Below are 24,191 nucleotides of genomic sequence, written 5' to 3' on the forward strand. Positions count from 1 at the left end.
CTAAAACCGTCCTTTCTGTATGTCACCCTTACTGTTTTCGTGGGTTGAGGGACTAAAGTCTTGAAGTCTTCTTTTTACTTCCTTCTCTTAATGTTTCTTCTCAAATTTAGCGGATACTGTGTGAACTTTGTCATACATATGTGCAGCCAAATGTAGCTAAACTAATGCATGCCAGTAACGATTAGTGAAAAGTGAATGTTTGTACGCCTTTTTTAAACAAATTAAAGAAGTAAAACTGGAATTCAAGTATAAACTTAGATTAAATATGCAGCCTTATCGTGGACTGCATTAAAAAACTACGATTTCTGATTTCGCCTTGGCTCAGAGGGATAATTGGATCGAGGAACTGTTCGTTCCATTTCAGTAAATTGAAATTTTTTGGCTAGAATAAACTATCTTTTGTACCCATTTTCAATACGAAACATTAGCCAATCCAAACATTTTGATCGGATGCAATGCCACGCAGCATCGGTGCTAGAAATTCCGTGGCATATACTTACCACATTTTAAATATTAATTTTTCTCTCAATGTTGATACAATGAACAAAATTTGTAAAGTGTTTTCAGTTATGTTGTGCATAATATATTCTTGCAGCTCGAGGAGGGAATACTTTAAAACCAAATATATTAATAGAAAATGAATGTATTCTTACGACTCTTCGATTCAAAAAGTGATGCACGAACCTTCACTTGAAGTACTGCGATTTACCAACCGACCATGATCCAAATTCCTATTCCTTACAATCTGCAATCCGAGTCGATGATCAAATTTCTAGCAGACGAGAGAATTAGGGCCAACCGGTACCTGGAAGGTTGCATCCGCGTGAAGATTTTCCGGGGCTATTTTTCATGTGTGCGCCCGGCGAGGAGGTCTAGCCTTAGTCCAGTCCAAGGGAATGGGCAATATGGATCGAAAGGACACGCAAAGGCCCCCATAGATTCACCGTTCCGATGACAGGTCACCAGTGCGTGCGTGCCCTTCGTCGTGCGGGTGAACACCACAATGTATGTGACAACCCCGACCGAATTTCTCCAAATGGGGGAGTGAAAGCTGTCCTCGGCAGATGCCCTTAACGTTTAAGCCTTCGTGATTGACTAAACTGCAGGAAATCAAGGGAGTGCGTGGCCGCTGAGATAGTAAAGCCCGCACATTCTCCTCAACACGCCTCTATCTCGCGGTCCTCGCCTCAATGGTTCGCTTCGAGTACCGTAAAAAATATTTTAGGGTATGTGTGTGGTCAGACTGAAGCTTCGGCGTAGGGAGGTTTGATCCGAATGGGTAAAATTGCCGGGAAAATCATGATTCTATGAGGGCATGTGAGGGATTCTTAACTGGTTCGTGTGCGCGAAAATGCGTGCAAAAACCAGTGCGGAAACTCAATGGGGTTCTTAAATTAAAAGGGTGTACATTTTTATGGGTTTTAAAAATTATGATTGGAATTAATTTGGATATTCCTTCGGTATGCAAATTTAAAATTTCATTTCGTGACTGGGAGAGAGCGGATACATTCAAGTGAGTGTCCGTCCATGCTTCCAGGGATCAAAAATGACGTCAGAGAATCGGATTAGGGGATGCGTACGTGTGATGCCGTGCGAGAAATAGGCTCGAGGAAATAATGAGATCACTAGTAGAAATTAACACGAAGTACAGCCAGGTTGTATTTTTATGCATCGTGGATTTTGAGAAGGCGTTTGGTGGATAACTGGAAGTAAGTAATGAATATTTTGCAGCGGGTAGATTTTGAGTAGACTGAAGGGATAAATGCCATAATCTAGGGCACGTAATTATCGCAGACTGCACAGATGCAAAAATCAGCATGGTGGAACGGGATTGGCAGTACTTGAACGTTAAGTGAGACATTTATGCCCAATTTTCACCTGTTCTTTTCAGTATGTAAGGGGAAAGAAAGGCTGGCGAGCCACGAGAAGGCTTGGGGGTTGGATTAAAGATAGATTGGGAACTCTAAAATCAGTTTTACTCTTGGATGATTAAGGGCTAGTTAGTCAGTCAGCCAAAGGGTTGCAATAATTATTTCCATCATTGCAGATTTATTGGCATGGGGTGAGAACTAATCGTAAGAAATGGAAGATAACAATAAAGATTTAATAGTAATAAAAAGGTGATTCTCAAGAGGTCTGTAGGCTAAAATTAACATTGAATACGAAGAACATAAAAGTAGAAGAGTTCACGCATTTAAAAAGTGTTTTCAAAGTGTAAAGATATTAAAACATTAAAAAGGGTTAGGTGGAGGACGTTTGTAAAAACAGGAGGTAAAAATTCTGTATAAAGAGGTGGAACTTAATAACAGGCACCTTAAATAAAGATATATGGAAGACACCTATAAACACCTGAAGCAATGAAATGCTGAAGACGGTAATAGCGAGATATGTGGAAATGCGAGGTAGAGGGAGGAAAATGTAAGTATTTTGAATGGAAATAAGAGAGGTTTCAAATATGTAGATAATGAATATGTTATTGTTACGTGTGACTTGGAGTTGAAGGATATGCTGTGCCTTGTTATTAAGGGCTTGAGAATAGAGTAATTGGCAGTGCCAGGGTGTCTTCCTGAGCCGTTAGTTTACCGCTAAGTAATCAAGTGGCGTGAATATCATAGAAAAAGTATTTTACATCAGATCGGCCTTCATGCAGAGCAACTGCTCAGCGGTCCGATAAAATTTCAATGGTCCACAGCCACTGCCAGCGTGAATCCATGCAACCGCAGCCTCCCTAGGCACCATGGACCTCGAAAATGTCATTTCTCTGGCCATCTCTCAAGTGGGACTGATTCTTGACGACTGACTATCCTTTTCCCGTCGAAGTCTCTTTAAGTGCCGTTCTTCTGACCTCAGTGACAGATTGCCGTGATCTTCGTTTTTGGCATGACGCCAAAGGCCCAAGACGATTAAGCCACAGCAACAGCAACCAAACATAAATTTACATGAAGTGTATTCGTATGATTGTGTAAATTACTTCAGAAATAAAGATAAACAGAGTGCAGAGATGGGATTTTGAGAACGTATCGATGTATATTTATGGAATCAATACTTTTCATAAATGGGCATTTCACCAAACTTTCAAGTTTCGGCACGAAGTTTTTAATTTCTTCTATCCACCATGAAACCTGCGTGACAGTGAACGCCAAAAGTTTAAAAAAATGCAAACGTCTAATAATTAATGTATGTTGTACAAAACATGCAATACACCACGTTCCGCGGCCACTTAGCGTGCTCTCCGCTATGTATAAAAATAATAGAGTAAGTCGGGACAACATTAAACATTTCAAAGATATCAGGTATATGTGTAGGTGCATATGTAGTTTGAAGTTGGTAGTTTGTGTGTTTGCATGTTTGTGGGTTGTAAGGGTTTTTGCATAAGTGCATACCATGTATTGTTTGTGTACTATATAAATTTGTGGCTTTTGCATACGGTTTTTTTCTTAATCGCGGGATGTGCCCTAATACACGCCACACACCCTTGCGGCGGCTAGCGGAGTATTAAGTAGATGTAGGTTCCGGAAAGATAGCCTCGTTTCTCTCGGTGTTTGTTCTCGATTCTCGTCCCCGTCCTCCTCGAAGTACGCCGGCAGCTCTCCCAGACAATGTAATCGGGCGATTAATGGACGCTCCATGGAGTCATTAAAAACTCAAACGGGAGTGAATACTTCAACCATTGTTTGCCCTTCGTCGACGGGACTTATTGGGGGTGATGGTGGTAATAAGTATATTGCGGATGACGCAAGGAGCGACTTTCTGGCTCCTTCCTCTGTTTACTCTTTTCATACGCTCGTCCCACTCCATTTACGTATTTACGTGATATATGAGCATATTCGCTCGTGTTATTTTGTCCACGTCATCACCGAGATCAGCAGCATATCAAATGGGACGCGGGTTAGAATGATTTCATTATTTTTCCGATCCTCCGTGAACATCGACGTCACCATTACTGGACGGAATCGTTTTGTTAAGGTTTTACCAGAAATATTTTATGTTTGCCTCAGTTTGTTTGCTGGGGAGTGTAATGCGCTCCCTCAAATATAGTCTTCCCTCTTCGGCTACCGACCTTGGGCACCCACTCTGTATGGATAGCAGATACATATTTTCGAATGAAGAGTTTGTTGCTATTTAGTCTCTGAAAATTAACCGGAAGCTTAAACGAGATTTATTTGTCGTTTTTATATCTGAGAAATTGTAAAAATTGTCGTATTATTAATAGAAATATCGTCTTACTATGCATAAAAATGAAGTCATGGTAACCTAGTTGGTAGAGCATTTGGTTAATTTCCTGATTTCCGTTCCAAGTGACACCTCTGGATACTCTACGCATCGCTTTATCCGTGTAATTGTTTGGGTAACTGCAATTGCTTCATCGGAATTCGATGATTTTGGCTCAGCTATCTGAGAGTTCATGGAACACACTGTATTCGTCGAGTGACTTTTATTCGTGTGAAGCTAGTATCAAATACCTGATCATGGCGCTGAAGTGTAATAGTAGAATTTAGGGGAGGCGACCGACAGCTGAGGTCATTTGCGCCATTAGGGATTGACAGGAAAGGATGAAGAGGTAAAGAGAAACCCGGCGCCGGCGTTAGCCTACTTTCTTTACGAAAGACGCTAAGGGGTCCGCAGCTTAATGTCCCGTCCGACGGACGGCGTACTCACTCAAAGTGCCCTCCACAAAGCATCTCAAGTAGGGATACCACTGAAAAATATTCAACACCGCCGGGATTTGAACCCGAGCCCTCTGGCGAGGAAGCTAGTACGATAGCCGCCGCACCATCTGAAGTGTTTATACTAGTTTTACCAGATTAAAATTCAGGGGACCAAGAGTTATTCCATGATCTTCCTTGGAAATCATAGGTGATACATAGAAAAAAGGGTCATCTGCACTGTTGATGTGCGAATTTCACGCGCCGCGTAGGTCTTAAATTAGATGAGCTCTATCGACACCTTTCAAACCAACCTCCGGGTTGTGTGCTATGGTTTTTGGTACATGCATCAAATAATTTTTGTGTCAGAGGTTCTTGGAATGTGGGATGCCTACCCTATATAGTATGAGTGTTGATGGGTTTAGTCTAAGGTGGGTTGTGGGAGTCATTCCTAAAGTAATAAAATAAATTATTCATATATTGTTTGTCTTACTTTCGTTAAAATAGAGCTAAAATGGCGGTCGATCGTATTTAATTATTTAGCATTTGCGCAGACCTTGAAATGAGTCTTTCAATTGGCTGGGAATAATTCTTTGCCGAAGTTCAGTAATGAGTATACTCCTCAATAAAGATATGCATGTGTGTGTATGTATATATATATGTGTGTGTGTATGTGTATATATATATAAACCATGAACATAGTAATCAACCCGCAGATCGGTTTCGTAGGTGACGATGGAGTTCACCCAGTTCTAATCCCGGCGGCGTGTGAAATTCACACATCAGGGTAGGGGGGCCAGTTCCTTTCCCTGAGGCGGTTATGTTTTCCGAGGAATTTATGGTACCCGAAAAATCACATAGCTGCAGGTGCCCAGATAGGCTTGCCCGGGAATTATACATATATATATATATATATATATATATATATATATATATATATATATATATATATATATATATATATATATATTCCACCATTAACCCAGCACTTACCCGATTCCGTCCAGCCTCAGAAAATGAACCCTAACCACTCTTATCCAACCATCCAATAGAAATCTTTATCAACCTCCTTCTGACAAAGATTTCCGATAAAAAATTTTTAGATTCCTTAAAGGCACCTGACAACCTTTCCCCCTCTGAGAGACAAGCTCTCAGATGTTCAGCGTCAAACAAAAATATAATAATCACGACGGCGGACAAAGGGTCATCCGTTGTCGTGCTAAACAAAAAAGACCACGACGCTGAGGTATTTCGCCAATTAAACGACCTTTCTTCCTACCCCCTACCCCAAGATCCTAACCCTTTATATCAGAAGGAAATTCTCTCTTTTTTATTCTATTTTGGTCCCAAAGAAGGTGTCTCATCCCAAGATATATCCATTCTTTCTTCCCCTACTCCTATGGCCCCCCATTTCTATTTGCTACCCAAAATCCGCAAAATCAATAACCTCGCAATAATAATACGCCCCATTGTCTCCAGCTTCAACTCACCTGCTAAACGAATCTTCGCATTAATGGACGAACACCTTCAACCCATAGTTACTTCACTCTCTTCTTACTTCATAGATGCGTACCACTTCCTGGAACGTTTACACTCAATCCCATTCCTCACAACGCGACTTTTCTCATGGCCACTATAGACATCACATCCCTCTACATCTCCATTCCCCACAGAGAAGGCCTAGAATCCCTGAAATACGTCCCTCTCCCTACGACCCACGCCACACACACCGTCCCCAGATTACCTCATCAAACTGACCCAACTCGTCCTCACCAAAAATGCTTTCAAATTTAGCGACAAAATCTATTTACAAACTAAAGGCACTGCAATGGGCACGCGTATGGCTCCTGTGTACGCCAATCTTTTTATGGGTAAACTTGAACATACCTTTCTCCACCAACAAACTCTTAAACCACTCTTCTGGGCACGCTATTTTGTCGACATTTTCCTCCTTTGGTCGCACTGACGCGAAACTTTATGCTCCTTTATTTCTTATTAACTCTAATCTATCGGTTAAGGTAGCTTTTGATGGACCAGGGGCTAATCATTATTACACTTATGATCCCGCCAAGCACGGCATTAAGTACTCGAAACCTGAAACTACAATTAACAATGTTTTAAATCAAAATACCTTCTAACATCTTTCATTCCGTTCGACATGCCGTCTACATGAAATGTAAATTTTTCTACGATCCAGGATTTTATATACACCATATCGAAAACTTTTTCAGCAGTTTCATTTGCATTGGAGGGCAAAGAAAGAATGTCGAAATTTGGCTGTAACATTTCATTCGTTTTTCATCGAAAGCATCTGATACCCCCAGAGTTAGTTTAACTTATTAAACAATAATAACCAAATTATCATACGCATGCCATTTGACAAAATCAACAGCCGTAAAAAATCACGGTTTTTTTCCAAAGTTTGTTTTTAACTTCCATTCCTAACTTTCCTAATATGAATTATCTCTTTTTCTAAAAAATTCTGCATCGAACGCAATCTTCATCTTATATTCTTCCTTATCTTGGTCGACGACACTTCCCAGGTACATAAATTGGTCCACCACCGCAGTTTTTGCCCTAGTTTAAAGTTTGACTAAGCTTTCTTCATTCTCGCAAAGTTCGTAACATTTGTTTTGCTAACATTGGTTCTCATCCCGTGCCTATCTTACTGATTTTCTTATGGGCTTGTACGAGTTACTGACTGTAACCCCTCGACTGATTGGTAAACTATACATAGATTGATTATCCGCTAATCTAACTGGCTTAATGAATTCCACTCCAGCTTTCCTTTGTAGCTCGTTTCTTCCGTGCCATTTTTACCATTTCTTCTACACGAGTTGAAAAGCACCGGTGAAAATGGACGTCGCTCTCTTGCTCCTCATCCTAACGCAACCCATCCGGACTCAATCCGCCGCAAGCACGTGAGCAATTTTAAACTTGTTCAGGTTACGGATAAGGCGCCTCTCCTTTATGTCTACTACTATCTCCTGTGATACAATCACTAATCCTACCCAATTTACTCCATCCAATGCCTTCTTGAATTCTATGAAGCACACAAATACGATCCGTATATCGTATATCCTTTCTGTACTCTAACTTGCTATTCGGGATCTCATTACACCAAAACATCACTTGTATCTCTCTCCTTTATAAAGCTCTCGTGCAAAAATTTGAATTACCTTAAATAAAATGACGCGCATGGAATACTAATTAAAACCAATTAACCTTATGGTGACCGATCACCAGGGTATGACGTAGTTGGATCTTGACCTACGAGTGTTTCCTTTTCTGCTCAGAGCTCGGTGATGTCTCGTACGCCCTTCCTCCATTCCCCGAAACCCTGATGGCGGTGTCACTAAGGACGAAGGTGGTTTTAATGATAAATGGGGGTGTTGCCACAGGAGCGCCTTCTCGTGACTCATTTACCTCAACCGGTGGTTCCTGAGCCAAGCTCGCTTCAGTTAACACCAACGGAAGCCCAAGTGATTAAAATTTGCATCGGACAACAAAAGAGTATTCACGAGCACCGCAATGTCCATCGTTCACGTGACGACGGCCAGGCAACGTGCGGTCATCCGTCCGAGCGGCGGCTGGCTTGCTTCTGGGTCCGTTCTTAAGGCAATTAAATGCATCCCTCAAGGCTTTAATGCCTTTGGATATTGCTAAAATTGTCGAATATGTTCAGCTAAGAATTTGATGAATGATAGAACTGGGGGAAATATTATGCATTATTCCGCGAGAATGTTTGTAGTTCAAGGTTGTTGTTTAAAGGATATCAATTTTTACTTGCGTAGCCGCACCGATCATGCGATATATTCGATTTCATTCAAATCATTTATATTGTAGTTACGTAAAAATGTCATGCTAGTCACTTCGCAATAAAAACAATCTTTTAACTCAGAATCAAGCTCCATTTTACAACTTTTATTTTCTTGAAAATTCATTTTAATTACGAAAATACGCGGTAGCAATTGCTTTTTCCCCAAGAAGATGATTTTTCATTTCTGAAAGAATAAAAATACTCCTTAAAAATTTGACGAACTATAGTTTAAAAAAAGGGAGTATGTGGATTTTTTACATGTGGGAGTTTCTTTAAAATTAATTAATGTTTCTACAAATGTGAAATCCTTATGCGATAAAATGTTTTTGTTGTTCTCGGAGGCTGGTTTAAATCCTACGAAATCGAAAGAAATTTCATCGAATTGTTATGGTTCGCGGGGCTAAAAGGCTGGTGCTTCAGGGATGCTTTCGTTGTATGCAGTGCTTTAGAGAACACTCTCTCCGTCAATTACTTGTCGCGGTCACATATCTATCTATAGGTCGAAATAAAATAAAATAAGGAAAAGTCAATGACCCACAATTTACCGCTCCATCCACCGTAAAATGAGTCGTCCTCATTGGCCACGGCTCTCTCAGCATGGTTTTGGGAGAGTGTTCGGGGGACTGGTTTAGGAGTGGGGTGTTAAGCACGACAGTTTAACGAGAGAAGGCCTTGAGCGTCCGTGCACCTCGCGACTGGAGTGCGCAATATTTCCTGGAGCTCATAGGTCGAAAATTGCAATGATGTATTGTCAATAGTCGAGAGCAACGATATAAAATTCCATTTTCCTTTAATGTTTCAATCCATCGGTGTGCGGAAGTCCGAAAGTCGAGGAAATCCATGTCTGTCTAGATCGGTGATCGTGGAAAATGCGTCACCATTGGGAAATCGAAATCCGACAATCAGAATACGGAGAAAAAAATTGATGAAATCTGTCAGACACAATCGAAAACAATAAGTTTTCATTTTTCCCGTAGATACGAAAGAAATGGCGGCCTCTATCGACGGCCTTAGAAAACAAGGAAATAAATGTAGTGAAATGAAGCGCAGGGGATGACTGGCGTAAATCAGAAAATCAGTTGTCATTGTCCATATTGAAAATGGTGGAACATTCATCCAAGAATAAACCAATATCCAAGACAGAGAATAGAGGTAAGGATCGACTCCCTCGGTGAAAAGTCAAAGATAAAATAATAACTTTTACCAATTTTGGTTTAGTTTATGGTCGGCGGGATGCAGGAAAAGGTGACGTAAGTTATTGATATTAGTCATGGGAGGTGTCATGTTCCAATGTAGATCCAGTGTATTGACGTTCATGTCAGGAGCGTAAAGTGTTGCCCAGTTAAAATATTTAATTTAACTCAGTGGTTAACATAAAGGTTGGCTCTGCGGTACTATTTTTTGAGGAGTTGATTTAAAATAATATTTGCGATACCAAGTTAAATTTAGACTTCGATCAAGACCCCAAAGATCATAGAATTAATCACTTCACTCCTTAGCGAATAAAATTTAAATATTATTTCACACCAGTTACCTGCGGTGTATTCGAAAAAAATTCGAGGAAGTTTTGTATCCGAATGATGGTAGTCATTACAGGACTTTCGAACCGAGCCAAATGGGAATTTAACTTGAATTTCCAATTTGCATTCGGTCAGGAATATCCCGAGGCCAGTTTGCTTTGCGGTGAGATGGAGAGTTTTAGCCAAGAATTTCAGGTGCTCCTGAAACTTTTCCCGTCCATATTTGTTGTCGTTTTGATGCTAAAAGGTGTTTCTAATCAAGCTATCTGAAGCCAAAAGGGTAGGTTGATTTGTAAATAAGGACAAAACACGATATCTGCCGTCGACGAAAAATTTTCAACATGTTTTCACTAGTTATTCATATGTAAATATAATTTAATAATCCTTGTTGCTATTTAAATTTTATTTAGAATGACAATTGTGAAATTTAATATGGTTTGTGGTAACCTTTCTTGTTATGTCTTAAGATTTTACAAGTGTTTAAGGAATAGCTTAGTATGGTAATAAAAATATTGTTGTTCCTTCGACTGTCTCGGCATCAAAAATGTCACGTGTTAGGGCCGCCACTGCTGAGAAAAGAGAATAAGTATTTTCCTGAAAAAATGTCTTTCAAATTAAGTTGGAGCCGACGCCACTTCTCGTGATGATTTCGCTTCGACTCCATACTTGCAAGTTACTTCACCTCTTCTTTACATTCACTTCTAAATGGAATCATTTAGGAATAAAATTTCGTGGAGCGACCTTAATACGGACTGGTCCCATTTATGTGATGTCGGATTTACGTCACACCTCCGGGAAATTCTAAGAATTTTGTCGTATTCATCAAAGCTGGAACGTGTGATCGATAATTCGAATGATTCGTTTCATGGTACCCACATCAAAACAAATATCGGGTTTCAATTCCCCCTTTTATTTGCGATGGCGATTTGATCGCGCCTGTTTTCTGTTTTGAACTTGTCTTCAAAATTGGGGAAGGTAAACCTAACAGAGAAAGTGGGCCTAGGTGTATGATGAGCCTATGCTTTCTTCATATAAGGAATGAAGACAGCGATCGTTGACAACTTTTCGCCTGTATTAATTTTCGTACTACCGCACACAATTTTAGATCCCAGATTCTCGGGCCACCCAGCCGCCGAGAGGTTTTTGATACTCTCTGACGACCAATGGCGTGTCGCTTGGATCGCCCCGTCTTTGTCCTATATTCTTCCCTTCTTCAGTTCTTTGTAGATTCTACCTGCCTTCATCCCAGAAAAAAAACCTATTCTCTTCTTTTCTCTTCCCTGGTATTTCCTACTTGCCTAATATTCTCCATTTAATCACGGATTTCATCTTCGGACTATTTGTCTAATATGCTCTCCTTATCGTCTTCACCAACTTTTTCTCCCTTTTTTAATTTTGCTTGTCAAATTACTCTGTTCCCCCTCCATACAAGGAATTAATTCTTGTAAAAAACGTCATCGTATGTCTTACTCTTTGCACAACTTGTTATCCCTAACCATCTTCATATCTAGATGCAACTCTAGATGTGGTAAATTAATTTCTGTCTGTATATATGTATTTATGTGTACATATGAATGTAACTATAAGTTTAATGCCTGATATAATATGTAAAAGACGATGGGCTAAATGGAAGATGGGACCATTAGGTCTCAATTTCGCCCAAATAAAGACCTCTATCTATCTATCTATCTATATCTCAAAAGTCTTTAATCTACGCTCATACTGCAGCCTCGGAGACTTATATCCACTAAAAGACCACCCCTTGCTAAAGTTTTTTTTAAAATCTGTTCATCACGTCTTTATATTCTATTGTTTCAGTCTTCACTTCGTGGAAGTATTTAATATCCATACTAAAAAGAAGGACTTGTTCTTTACCACAGATTTTTTTATATGGTACAACGCGTTTCATCGACTTGTGGCATCTGATGCCACACCTGATGCGGTACCTGATGATGCCGCAAGTCGGTGAAACGCGTTGTACCATATAATAAATTCTGGGGAAAAGTACAAGTCCTTCTTTTTAGAATGGATATCACGTCTTTACTTGGCGTAACTTTCCGGAGCCTCCATATTCTTCCTAATACTTCATTCGCCAAAGTTACTATTCTTAATTTTGCTAAGCCAATTCTTCTAAAATATATTATATAAACATCTGAACGTCACATCTCATCCTATTTCATTTCTTTGTACTTTATTATTTAACTAACGATACCGACTATATCGTTATTATCCGGTGTAAAATTTACCAAATGAACCTTATTGCTCAAAAGTTAAATTATTCTAATATGCGCTGAGGAAATATTCTAAAAATAACTCGGTGTGCCTGGTAATGTTTACACTATCACGTCAAAACAATACTGATGAGCGTCAGTTCGTTTTTTTATTGGCTTTGTCTTATTAAAACCATGGAATGGTAACTGAATTAATTATTTCAACGTCAATTTAAACTAAAATCATCGTGCACAATCATGAAACTAGGGGAGACTGCTATTCTCTGTACGTTGACTTTTCTTATAGAAGATACTGTATTCTCGTGTCGGATCCTTATCAAGTTCATGCGCACAAATTTAAATTAAGCGGCTTATGAAAATATCCAGTTAATAGAATCTCTTCAACATCCCCTATAGGTTTAGTTTCATTCGTGTGTACAAAGACTGTTTTCCCTAAATTTTAAAACGCAGCTCATGTACACAAAAATGAGCCGTAATCCAATTGGGGAATTGCGCGATTCCACTAATTGGATATTTTCCTCAGCCGATGTATTTAAATTTTCGTAAGTTCATACTCTTGATGTGAGTCCGATGGTAAGACACACGCAGTAATTTTTTTAGAATAAAAGCCAACGTGCATCGTAAAAAGAGATTATCCCCAGTTTCATATGTACGCTCGATGACTTTAACTTCATATTATCCTTTAATTTATAACATAGTTTGTTTAAAAAAGCAAGATGGTTTATGAACATTGTCAAAACAATAGTTTAAACATTGCCACTGTAAGGAAGTCTAGAACGTTAATACAGTATTTTGGTTTTAAGTATCAATTCCTCTTCGGTGTATTCCACTGCAAAATTTAACCTTTATAAATCAATTTCCTGTGTAAATTTCCAATATGAGTGAATTAGTCTCACCCCTCTCCTACTATAGCCTTCTCATAGATTCTGCGTGTTAATAATATAATAGCGAAATGATAATGCCCGTAAAGGGATTTATGAAACCTTACGTTAACGCTATGATATCCCTCGTAGTTGTCTACGTTATCCATGTTTGTCAGATAACTATCAATGATATTAAATAATTAATAGCTTGATAGCCTCCGAAATAAAAGGCAAGGAAGCGTAGTAAATCCCCATTTTAGGACATTATCCTGTTCTCTAAATTTATGAATCTTACTCCCTTTCATTAATTTATTCCCTTGGAAACCTTCCTTGCATGCTTCTCTCGGCTCTCACATTCATACATTATATCATGCATGTACTTCTCTTTTCCCGAGTATTTTAATATTTCTTTTATTTAGATTTTCTGCAACCACATTCACCGCATGACTGTCTCAGTATGCCCTTTCCTCTCAAACCATTACTCTTCCCTTATACACTCATCTATTCGATGATTCATCCCTAATACATTATCTTAATTCTCGTAAAACCAAACCAGCATTGTACTTTAGTCTACCACCCTTGTCCTTTACCGGCGCATCCAGCCCATGTTCTTTCACCCATAGCTAACTAGTTTACCTCTCTATCTCATATCTTTTTATCCCAACAAATCATCAAGATACATAAGCAAAACATTTAGTCGACAATAAGGACTATCCTGGCCTGCCACAGGTTTCACTTTCAAGCGGAACTGTGAAGGATTTTTAAGAAGCTGTATATTCTGCTTTAGACTAGCGTACATATTTTTAATATATTCCGTAGGCTAACAAAAACCGTTCTGGGTGCATGGGCATGCTTAATTTCTTCATCTATTTAGCATTATTTTGTAAATATGTTTTCAAGATAGAAATAATCAAAATTTCACACTTTCGGTCGTTTACACTCAATGTTTATTCTGAGTAATAATATGAAAATTGTTCCAATAGAAAATTTCATTCTACACATGGGAAGGAAATGGTTATAAAGGCGTGGGCAGAACTAGAGAGTGGAATGGAAGTCGAAGGGGACTACATAAAATCAGCAAGGTTTGCTTATAATCAAGCTTTATTTTATCAGCCAGCCAAGGGGTTGCAATTTTTGGTGAATGTATTGGAAAGTCAGTGCGATAAATATGTGATGCGTATCAATATTTATAAAACAAAGGTTATTCGATTTTCCAGAAAGAGAAAGGCTAAGGTTAACATTATAATGGGAGGACAAAAACTAGAGCTGGTGGAACAGTTTACGTATCTCGGTAGTGTTTTGGATCAAAATGGTCAAACGTAGTAGCGACGTAAGGAAAATATTTGCGCTAGGAAAAGAGGCTTTCCCAAGGAGGAAGGAGTTGATGATAGGGACGTTGAATAAGGTTGTTAAGAAAAGGCTCGTCAAAACTGTGATATGGAGCGTAGTTATGTATGGCGCGGAAACATGGCCACTGAAGCAAGAGGATAGACTTAAATTGAAGGCTTTTGAAATGTGGGTTTGGAGAATGATGGAGAAGCTTAAGTGGACGTAAAGGATGACAAGCACGTGAGTGCTATGTATATATGTCGGGGGAGGAAAGGATTGTTTGGAGAAACCCAGGAGACAGGGAATATGAATTCTGAGCATGCTATTTGGCGATGGGATGTTGAATAGTGTGATACAGGGTAGAATGGTAGACAAACGATTAAGGGGCGGGAATAATATAGGGATCTTGGATGAAATGATGGAAGAAAGAAATCATTCGGATTTGAAGAGAGGCTCGAGGTAATGTCGGATGTCAGGTTGTGTTTTGTTGAGGGAAACAAAGGAGAATTGTTGCTGTACCGTTGGGTAGGTTGTGCCCATTGAAACCCCATATAAACCGGTTGATTACCGGTAATAATAATCAATCTATCAATAATCAATAGTCTTGTGTCGGCACTTTTTGTGATGATTTGGTCGGAAAAAAGTTGATATGGAAAGATTCCATGAAGTAAAGCCTAGAATTCGTATTACTAGGTGGTAATTTATTGTATTTTTACGGTTTACTTTTATGGAATAACAGGGACTTTGAGTCGCTCGTTTAAACGTGGCATTTCTACCTTAACGATGGCTCTATCCATTTATGAGATCTTAAACTTTTCTTCACGAAGGCTTATATTTGTTTCGCATAGTTTCAGTTAGCGTCATAATGGTGCTAAAGCCATTAATTCGAACCTTTGAAATACGCAGCTGAAAAAAAAGAGTCATTAGTGGCGTATTTTTAGAAAATGAAGAATTGATAAACTTTTGTCATACTTTCTTTTGTTTAATTTTTATTCCACTCTTAATTATTATTAATCTAATCGCATGTTTCATTCAGGGCAAATTTAGTAATCAGTGTGTACCTTAAATCGCTTTGTTTATTAAAATTCGATCTGGTGTAATGATGCATCACTTCGTCTGCTACTATTCTGTCAAAATGAAGATTAGTAAATGAATATTTGGCGAACGTTTTCTCGGGAAAAATATGACTACACGTAAAAAGAAAAGTCTAAGAAAGCACTTTAAATGCAGGAAGTTTAAAACGAAAATTTCCAAAGTATTGTGAGACGCACCAAAATGTAATTACGCGTTTTCATAAAATTAATTTTTTCATCAGGAATCCTAGGGAGTGAACCATTTAGCGCAAAGCCCATGCCCAGGTGGGGCACGAACCCTTGTAATTTTTGTAGACCGGCGGTAGGGTTACTCGCTTGACTGTCCATTCGAGCTTAATGCCATAAAACATTGATCTCTGATTTATATGAATATTAATGATGCGATGATATTTTCACAAACATCATTAATTAAGTGGAACTTTTCCACCGTGAGGTGCAGAGGGCATAAATCTCAGCTAGTCCTAATTCATAATTTATTTTTCACGACCACGGTTGCACTGCTGGAAAGCGTCCACCTAGTGATGACGCTGCACGGCAGTGAAACCATGGACGTGAAAAATTGATTGCCATTCTGGAATAGCAGTACTTTTCTTCTCGGAAACTCGCGATGGGTACTGTTTTAAGGGTCAAATAATTTTTTTGCTTTAATTCGCGAAATATCTTATCGTCAGTCTACGGAATCTTTCAGATAATTCTGTATTTTACATTATAATTCTGTACAAAGGCTCCAAAATTCTTGTCTACGATTCATCTTTAATATGCGTTTTAATGAACGTGTAACTCCTTACTATAAAATGTTGAATTGGCTAAAACTCGAATAGAAGAGAATGCTTCAAAAGGCCTCACAATTATTTAAAGTTCTGAATTCTAAAACCCCTTCATATTTATATGAACCTTTTATATTCAATTCTCTTACGGCAAAGAGATCAACCCGCATTACAAAAACATTGCATCTTCCCAAATACCGCACGGCTATATATGAAAAGTCATTCAGTATTTCATCCTGTAAACTATGGAACTGTTTGCCTAATAAAGTAAAATTATCCAGGAACACATCCCAATTCAACAGGAACATGTTTGAATATCTGCATACCACACTACCAAAATGACCTTATTACTGTTCTATCAGGCTAAATATTTGGCTATTTTTCTTTGTATTTGTATGTATATGTTGTACTGTATGTTTCGTTCAACTGATGTTAAATTATATTTTGTGACTGGTTTAATTACCTTATTCTATGCATTATGTAAACCTGTTTCACTCCATAGGTTTCAAAACCTCATGTAAAATGTATTCTGCTCCAAGGGACTTCGCTCCCAGAGTAATAAAAATTGTTTATTATTATTATTACTGCTTGTGACCAGGGGCGGATAAAAATGGGAAGGAGTATGTCCTCACACGGGGAATAAGTTTGGCTTCAATGAAATTGAAAATTAATATCATTTAATTCCGGACACAACTTTTGAATTCTTTATGCCCCTGTAGCATAACCTTACTTACTTCATGGTGTGTAATGGTGTGCATCTTTATTAGTGCGGTTATTCTAAAATTCAATGTGTAATTCAACTTCCACGTGTGAAAATCCTTCCTCCCCTTTAGTGTATATCTAGATCCGCTACTACTTGTGGCACAAGTGCGTTGCATTAATTCCTAATGCTATCCTGGTGTTTTGACGTCAAAGACCATCTTCGGATTGGTCACCGTCTTGATTTTATGGGAGTTCGGTTGAATTTTTTTGTGTCACTTCCTCGCACACTACGTGGAGAGCGGGGCCCAAATATTTCGTCGCACCTCACATGCCATTTGGCTTGATGTTACGGTGAGCTCCGGGAAAAGCGTTACAGCCTAGAACCTCATGTACAAAATGAAATACGTGTAGGTGATCGAAGGAAGGGCAAACGCTGGAATTTCTATCGGGAAGGGGAATCGCTTTCCTGTGTGCTCGTATGCCGCGAGGGTCAAATCCAGGTGTGCAGGTTTTCCTCTCCATCCCTATATGCACCGATAATTCTCCATCACCCAAACTTACTAATCGGTCGTTGTCACCTTCTCCAGCTCTTAGGAATTCCTGCCCTAATGGCATTCTCGGTATATAAGTACCGAGATCGAAGTCAGCACAAAGTCGCCTCCCCAATACAAATTTCACTCCGCAATATGCAGGGAATTCATAATGGTTTGAATCTCGGACTGCGCGTTTGGCTTCTTTTCAAAATTGAATTCCGTGTTTGCGTTCGTGATTTCGGCTTATACCCATGGAAAAGTTTTGCAGATTCGGGCACGTTTGTATTCGTTCCCTTTTATTTTCCATAGGCGTTTCGTATGGAACGGTATCGTATAAACGAAGAAAAAAATGTACTTCGGGATTACAGGAGAGAAATCCACGCTTTTTGCGCCCGCGAACGCATTTCGACCATTTTATGGATGATGTAAGGCTTTTGTGTGGGTACGATAGGGATTTTAAGCTCAGTTACTGAAAAACTTGAGTTACTCTGGGAAAAAAGAAATTACGAATAGTAATACTATACCAACAGAACTGCGATAATCAGAATTAAAATAATAATATCTTGGCAAAATCCTCGTGAAAAATATTAGGGTCGACAGCCAATCGACAGAAACACTTTATTGAGTAAAATAACTTCCCATTTTCTGACTCTGGATGATGCCTTCTCCACCACTACTAGGGAAAATAATATGTAATTCCGCCGCGTGTATCGAGAGCTTGAATCCAGGGCTCACGTCGCCGTGGTAACATCGGAACCCCCTTCCTGTCCGCTTGTGTCACGCCCTCCTCCACTTGTAAAGGTGTATGTCATATTTCATTCTCCAGGAGAGCTCACTTAGTTCCGCTCATGAAAGGCGGTGCCCGTGGTCGGTCTCTCCATTATATATGCTACGTGCGAAGTGCGTTTCGTCACAAGTTGCGCATTGTCCCTTCCCGCTTTCAACACTCAAACCTTCAGTCCGCCTCTTCTTTGACGTTCCTCCCTCCACCACGGTGAGGAAAAGACGCCGTCCCTTAACGGATGCCTTCTAAGAGTCCGAGGAGATTAATAATATTTAATGATTCTTTGGCAGCATGCCATAGATTGTAACTGAGTTAGACCTTTTATCAGCGAACCCTAAATAAATGGCGAGGGAATCAATGTGGATACATTATTACTTTTCCATCTGGGAAGTAAATATGCTTCTCTCAACTAGAACTTTTCACAAAGTCCACAAATAGCTCGAAAGTAGCCGTCCTATCATGAGAAAATATCCCAAGCGTTTGCCCTCTGAAATTTTAAAGTCAACTATGTTTGTTACTTTCGCTTCACCTCTTAAAAATGTATTAACTCAAATTGTAGCGATAATCGTTACATCCACACAATACCCCGCAAGTCACCGTAAGGGTTTGTCTTGCGGGGGGGGGGGGGAGTTAGGACTCCACCCATAAAGCATAATAAAGCCACACGCAAAACTAACAAAAGCGTCCCAATTCACACCCATATATTCATACGAAACCTATTATAACAAATGCAAATACATATAATAGCTACTAACATGTGCATACGAATGTACCAGATGTCTACGCAGCTTTAAATTTTGCCCTCGCTTGTAATTGGAGTACCGTTACGATTGCTATTATGTCTTTAATTCCTAAACATTATGATTACAGATTTTCTGAGGGAAGAACAAATATTTTTGTCTACCTCCCATATCTTATATTTGTGGACTATCCTACTCAAATATTGTGGGGTCATAGTAATTCCCTTTGTGACATAAGTACATCCGTATGCTCTGAACCTTACTAAAGGTCAAAGTCTCGCTTGTTCCCTGCACATATGAAGCGACTCTAAGCCTGATTCCTCTAAAGGCCTGTCGGCCACTCGGCATATTATAACTTAATAACATCAAAGAAAAATCGGTTAACATTGGAAGAATTCATGGCCTGCGTCTCCTTCCCAAGAGCCGTCATTTCCCAACAGCGGAGAGTATTTATGGTCCCAATTGCTTCCTATTGGAAGGATTCACTGTGTTAAAATTAGTACGTCAAACCGTTTATCGGTCGAGGATACTTGTCAGTTATAACTCGAAAACTATAGCCCAGTGACATGGTCTTCTAAGGGGTGTCGCATCTTCAAACAGTATATTAAATAAAGAAACCATTTGCATTATGCTTTATCAATCTTTATATGTCTCCATACTTCCCCAATTCCCTTTATACTGTTGTAATTGGCCATTCCTTCCCCCTCCTCGTGGCTCGCTTACCCAACAATCCCCCGAGTTTCAATTTCCAACACCTTGGAGCTTATCAATGCCCCCTCTACCTACGACTATTCTCATAAGTTCTCCTTCAGAAAACCTCTCTCCTCTCCAACCACTTTGACCTCACTCGAGTTTTATTCCTTTCTATCCGTTTTTTTTTCATTCTGCTTCATGTATAAGTCTCAAAGGACTACAACGCTACGTACCGCATCATAGTTCTTACTAATCGCATTTTTGCGTCTTTAGGTTACGACCCTAATAAAAGCTCCTTCCTCTTTGTGAAGACGTCTTAACCTGACCCATTTCTTCTCCTGGTGTCCTTACTGCTCTGTCCATATTCGTCTAAAATACTCGGAAAGAAGTGAAGAGTTTTAACAGTTCGTATTCATGCTCCTTTACGTTACTGTTTCATTTAACCATACAAGCCTTGTATAAGCCTTCACTGTTTAAAGAGAATTCCGTTTTGTTATATATTCTTGGAAACTACAAGTGGTAAATCTCTTTCCCGCAGGAAAGGGAAATACGAGGTTTGCCCCATCAATATGCGAACTGAGGCCATAAAAACTTAATTTTGCAAACTTAAGTTTACATTGACTTTGTCCCCTTCAAATTACTGTCTATTATTTTGTATGCACTTATTCCATCTTCTTTTCCACTGTTTAAAGCACCCTTGGAAGTCCTCAGCAGTTAGGCTTTTTCGTTTTCTCGTCGTTTCTTGCTTTACTGTGTCCACATCTTCCCAGTGATGTCCCCTCATCACATTTTTGCATTATGGGAATAAGAAAAAGTCGCAGGGGGCGAGATTTGGCGAATAAGGAGGATGATCAAGGATGGTGGTTGAAATTTTTTGCCAGAAACTGGCGAACAATCAATGCTGAATGTGCAGGTGCATTGTCATGGTGAAGGATCCATCCATCATGTTCGTTTAAAATAGTGTGCACTGTTGATTTTCCTAAGTTCAGTTCATCAGCTATCATTGTGACAGTTTTTGGACGATTGGTGAGGAAATGGGACCGCACACGATCAATGTTGTCATCAACACAGTTAGTTGAACGTCGTCCCGGCCTAGTATCATCCGTGGCGTCATGTCGGCCATTTTTGAAACGCTTAATCCACTTCAAAACGGATGTTTTCTTCAGAGCATTATCACCGTTAACAGCGGTCAACATTTCAGTAATTTCTTGATAACTTTTACCGCACTTCACCGAAAAACCTGATTTTGATTCGTTACTCCGTGATTACGTCAATTTTCATTTTCGGCAAACAGTAAAAACAAGGACGACAGATAATAACATAACCGGCATCATATGCACAGATCGACGATCCGCCAAGCACAGATGGCTCATTGGGTCTCATGCAACTATCGCCGCTAGTGGGCAGGGCTGTAGTCCGCGTCATGGCCACCAGATTGCACCAGTTCGCGTATTTATTGTAAAGACTACGTATATCGAACTTTTTGTATTACGTGCTCTCGAGTTTTGAACGCCTCTGGAAGGGAAATGCCTGGATCGATTAAAAATTATTTACATCAGTTTATACCATGAATCTATTCCTGTTAGATCATTACATAGAAACATTATGTAACATGTCATTTTATTCCACCCTCAGGTGACGAGGAAATGTTATTTCACGTATTGGATGAAAGCTTTTTCTGCAAATAAGATAATGGTTTTTAATTCCGTTGCCTGACGCATAATGCTTATATCTATCTAATTTCAAAACTTGGTGGAGTTTGAATTAGGGGTTAAGATTTTACAGGGGCCTAAAATTACACCATGGCTAGGAGAGACGGCAATAGGGACAATTTTACCCATTCAGTCGGCAGTTGCATGAAACTTAAAGAGTCATTCTTTCTATAATTTCTTTGCAATCAACTAACGGAAATAAGAACAAGGTAGAAATTGATATAAAATATAATATAAGCGGTTCTGGATTTTTCCTTCCAGAGCAGTTTAAACCCGAGTGCACATGATAAAAAATCCGATATGAGTCCCCTTACCCGGAATGTGTGGATAGCATTCAGGGCTTCTTTATGGAGATCAAATAACCGCCGTATCCAGGCACCTATTATTGCCGTCGCAGAGCGAACCAACTATTCTACCCTTGTACGGCACGCCGCCTTGTAAATCTCGTTCTTCAAATAATTACTTCTATTTTAACCGTCTTACATCTTAAATTGAAAAAATTACGGTGCACATGTTGAATTCATTTACCCTTGCACATCGAACTTCGTGTTGATGACAGTGATTTTGGTAGATTCGTGTTCTCATAAGACAGACGGCGCCGATCTACTCGGATCGCCATCCCTTGCTCTGTGCGTTAATTCATTTATTTCTTCCCTCGATGGCAACCGCCGCTCCCGACACCAATTTGGAGGAGATGACGCCGCCGTCTTACCTTCTGGCCAAGGATTGGGATTAATTATTCGCGGGTTGACGACCCCTTGCGAGGGATTCGCCAAACAGGACGGTGGGCCAGAATAATGAAGGGCGGAGGGACCCTCGTTACCAATCGCGTTCCCCATCTTTTGGATCCAATCCGTCGGCGAAAGTGGTTCCTTCGGGGTCAAGAGGGCAACGGACGTCTAAAGACGTGCGCCGGAGGGGCTTAGTTTTAATGCACGTCTCCATGTATTCGCTATGTAAATTTTAATGAGTATGTATGTGTTTGTGTGGGTGACGGGTGGAGGCAGGTGGCATTAGGGACGCGAGGAGACGGGATAGGCTCCTGCCGGGTGCGTGAAATTAAGTCGGTGGAAGTTAAAGATGGCTGTCGGAGGGTGAGAAGAGAATGTGACTCGTAGGAGCGGGCAGGGCGGTGTGACTGCGGAGAAAGGGGCCACTCCCCCCTCCCTCGATCCGCATACGACAAATACCCTCGACTCGCACTCGTGGATATTGGGAGAGTGATAATTAGAAACTCTGTTGTATTTATTTGTAAAGAATGTCAGTGGATAACATATTGTTTAAAATAGAAGAATATATTTTTTATATTTAATGATTCAATTTTATATTGGGTGATATTAGCTTTTATTGCATTTTCACTGATACCTCTGCATTATGCACCGGTTTTTACGTAACAGCGTCGGTCTTCGGGTATATTTTTTAGGGTTACCTTATTCCCTGGAGGTGCTCTTATTACGTTTAATCCAAACTGTGCAAGTAAGAGGGTTACAATGCAACAATTTCAGAGTGTAAAAATCGTTCGCCTTGGCCGGGATTCGAATCCGGAACCCTCGATGTCCGGCCGAGTTCTTTTACCAGTTAAGCTATCGAGGTGTCCTCCTATACTTCGACATTTACAAAGGTAAATAAAGGGTTCTCAGTGTTAAAGGATGCCAAGTTAAGGTTACTCAATTTTGTTAATTTCCACCAAGTGACGCCCAAGTCCGTTGATTGATTTAGTATATTTTAATATACTAAATACTATACAGGATTTAGATTGCATTACTAAATGGTGTTCTAACTGGGGATTGACTCTAAATTATAATAAATGTTCAGTGGTAAATTTCTTTAAAAGATCAACGGGATTTGCTTACAAATTAGCTGGAGGTGACCTAGCAGTAGTTGATACGGTAAAATACCTAGGTGTCACATTCACTAAATACTTAACTTGGGGGACTCACATACGTAAAGTCTGCGGTCAAGCAAATAAAAAATTGGGATTCATTAGACGCATTGTCGGCAAAAGTGACTCAAAGGTCAAGGAACGTTGTTACCACGCTCTTGTAAGGCCTCATTTAGAATACGCATGCAGCGTGTGGGACCCGAGTGAAAAAGGTCTCATTCGGGAAATTGAGAAGGTTCAACGCCGGGCAGCCCGTTTTGTAAAAAATTCCTACGATAAAACGCAAAGCGTTACCGAAATGCTCATGGATTTGTGGTGGGAATCATTAGAATAGAGACGATTCAATGCAAGACTGAAATTATTAAATAAATTCAGATCCGCATGTTTCAGCACCGAGGTGTCGCAGATTATTCGTACTCCTACATACATTGGTCGCTCGGATCATGCATATAAAATTCGGGAAATAGATGCCAGGACTAGCCGACTCAAGGACTCCTTCTTCCCACGGACAATACGGGATAGCAACTGTAGGATTATAGATAGTAAAAATTCCACTTGCCACCCTCAGTGTCTAAAAAAATAATTAGTTCTACTTAAATGCATGCTCCTCCACTAACCTTATGTGTTTTGTTATAATAACCAATTCTTTCCGCATGATATCATTCGTGTTCTGTTCATCTGTTTTTAAGTTTCCCTTTCAGTCCCTCTTCCCTCCCGGCGGGGGGAAATTCCTGCTACCTGCAACGTTGGGTCGAATTCCCTTCCTTATACTGTCTCTTTGGGGGGTTGAGTGTTTTGTGGTGCATTTTCATGTGGTAGTGATGTTTCACATTCTTGCTTGTTGTGTCCTGGCTTGCGTGTTTTAGGATGGCTTT

Source organism: Hetaerina americana, unplaced genomic scaffold (genome assembly GCF_022747635.1).
Source record: "Hetaerina americana unplaced genomic scaffold, ioHetAmer1.1.p SCAF_4, whole genome shotgun sequence".
Taxonomy (NCBI): Eukaryota; Metazoa; Arthropoda; class Insecta; order Odonata; family Calopterygidae; genus Hetaerina; species Hetaerina americana.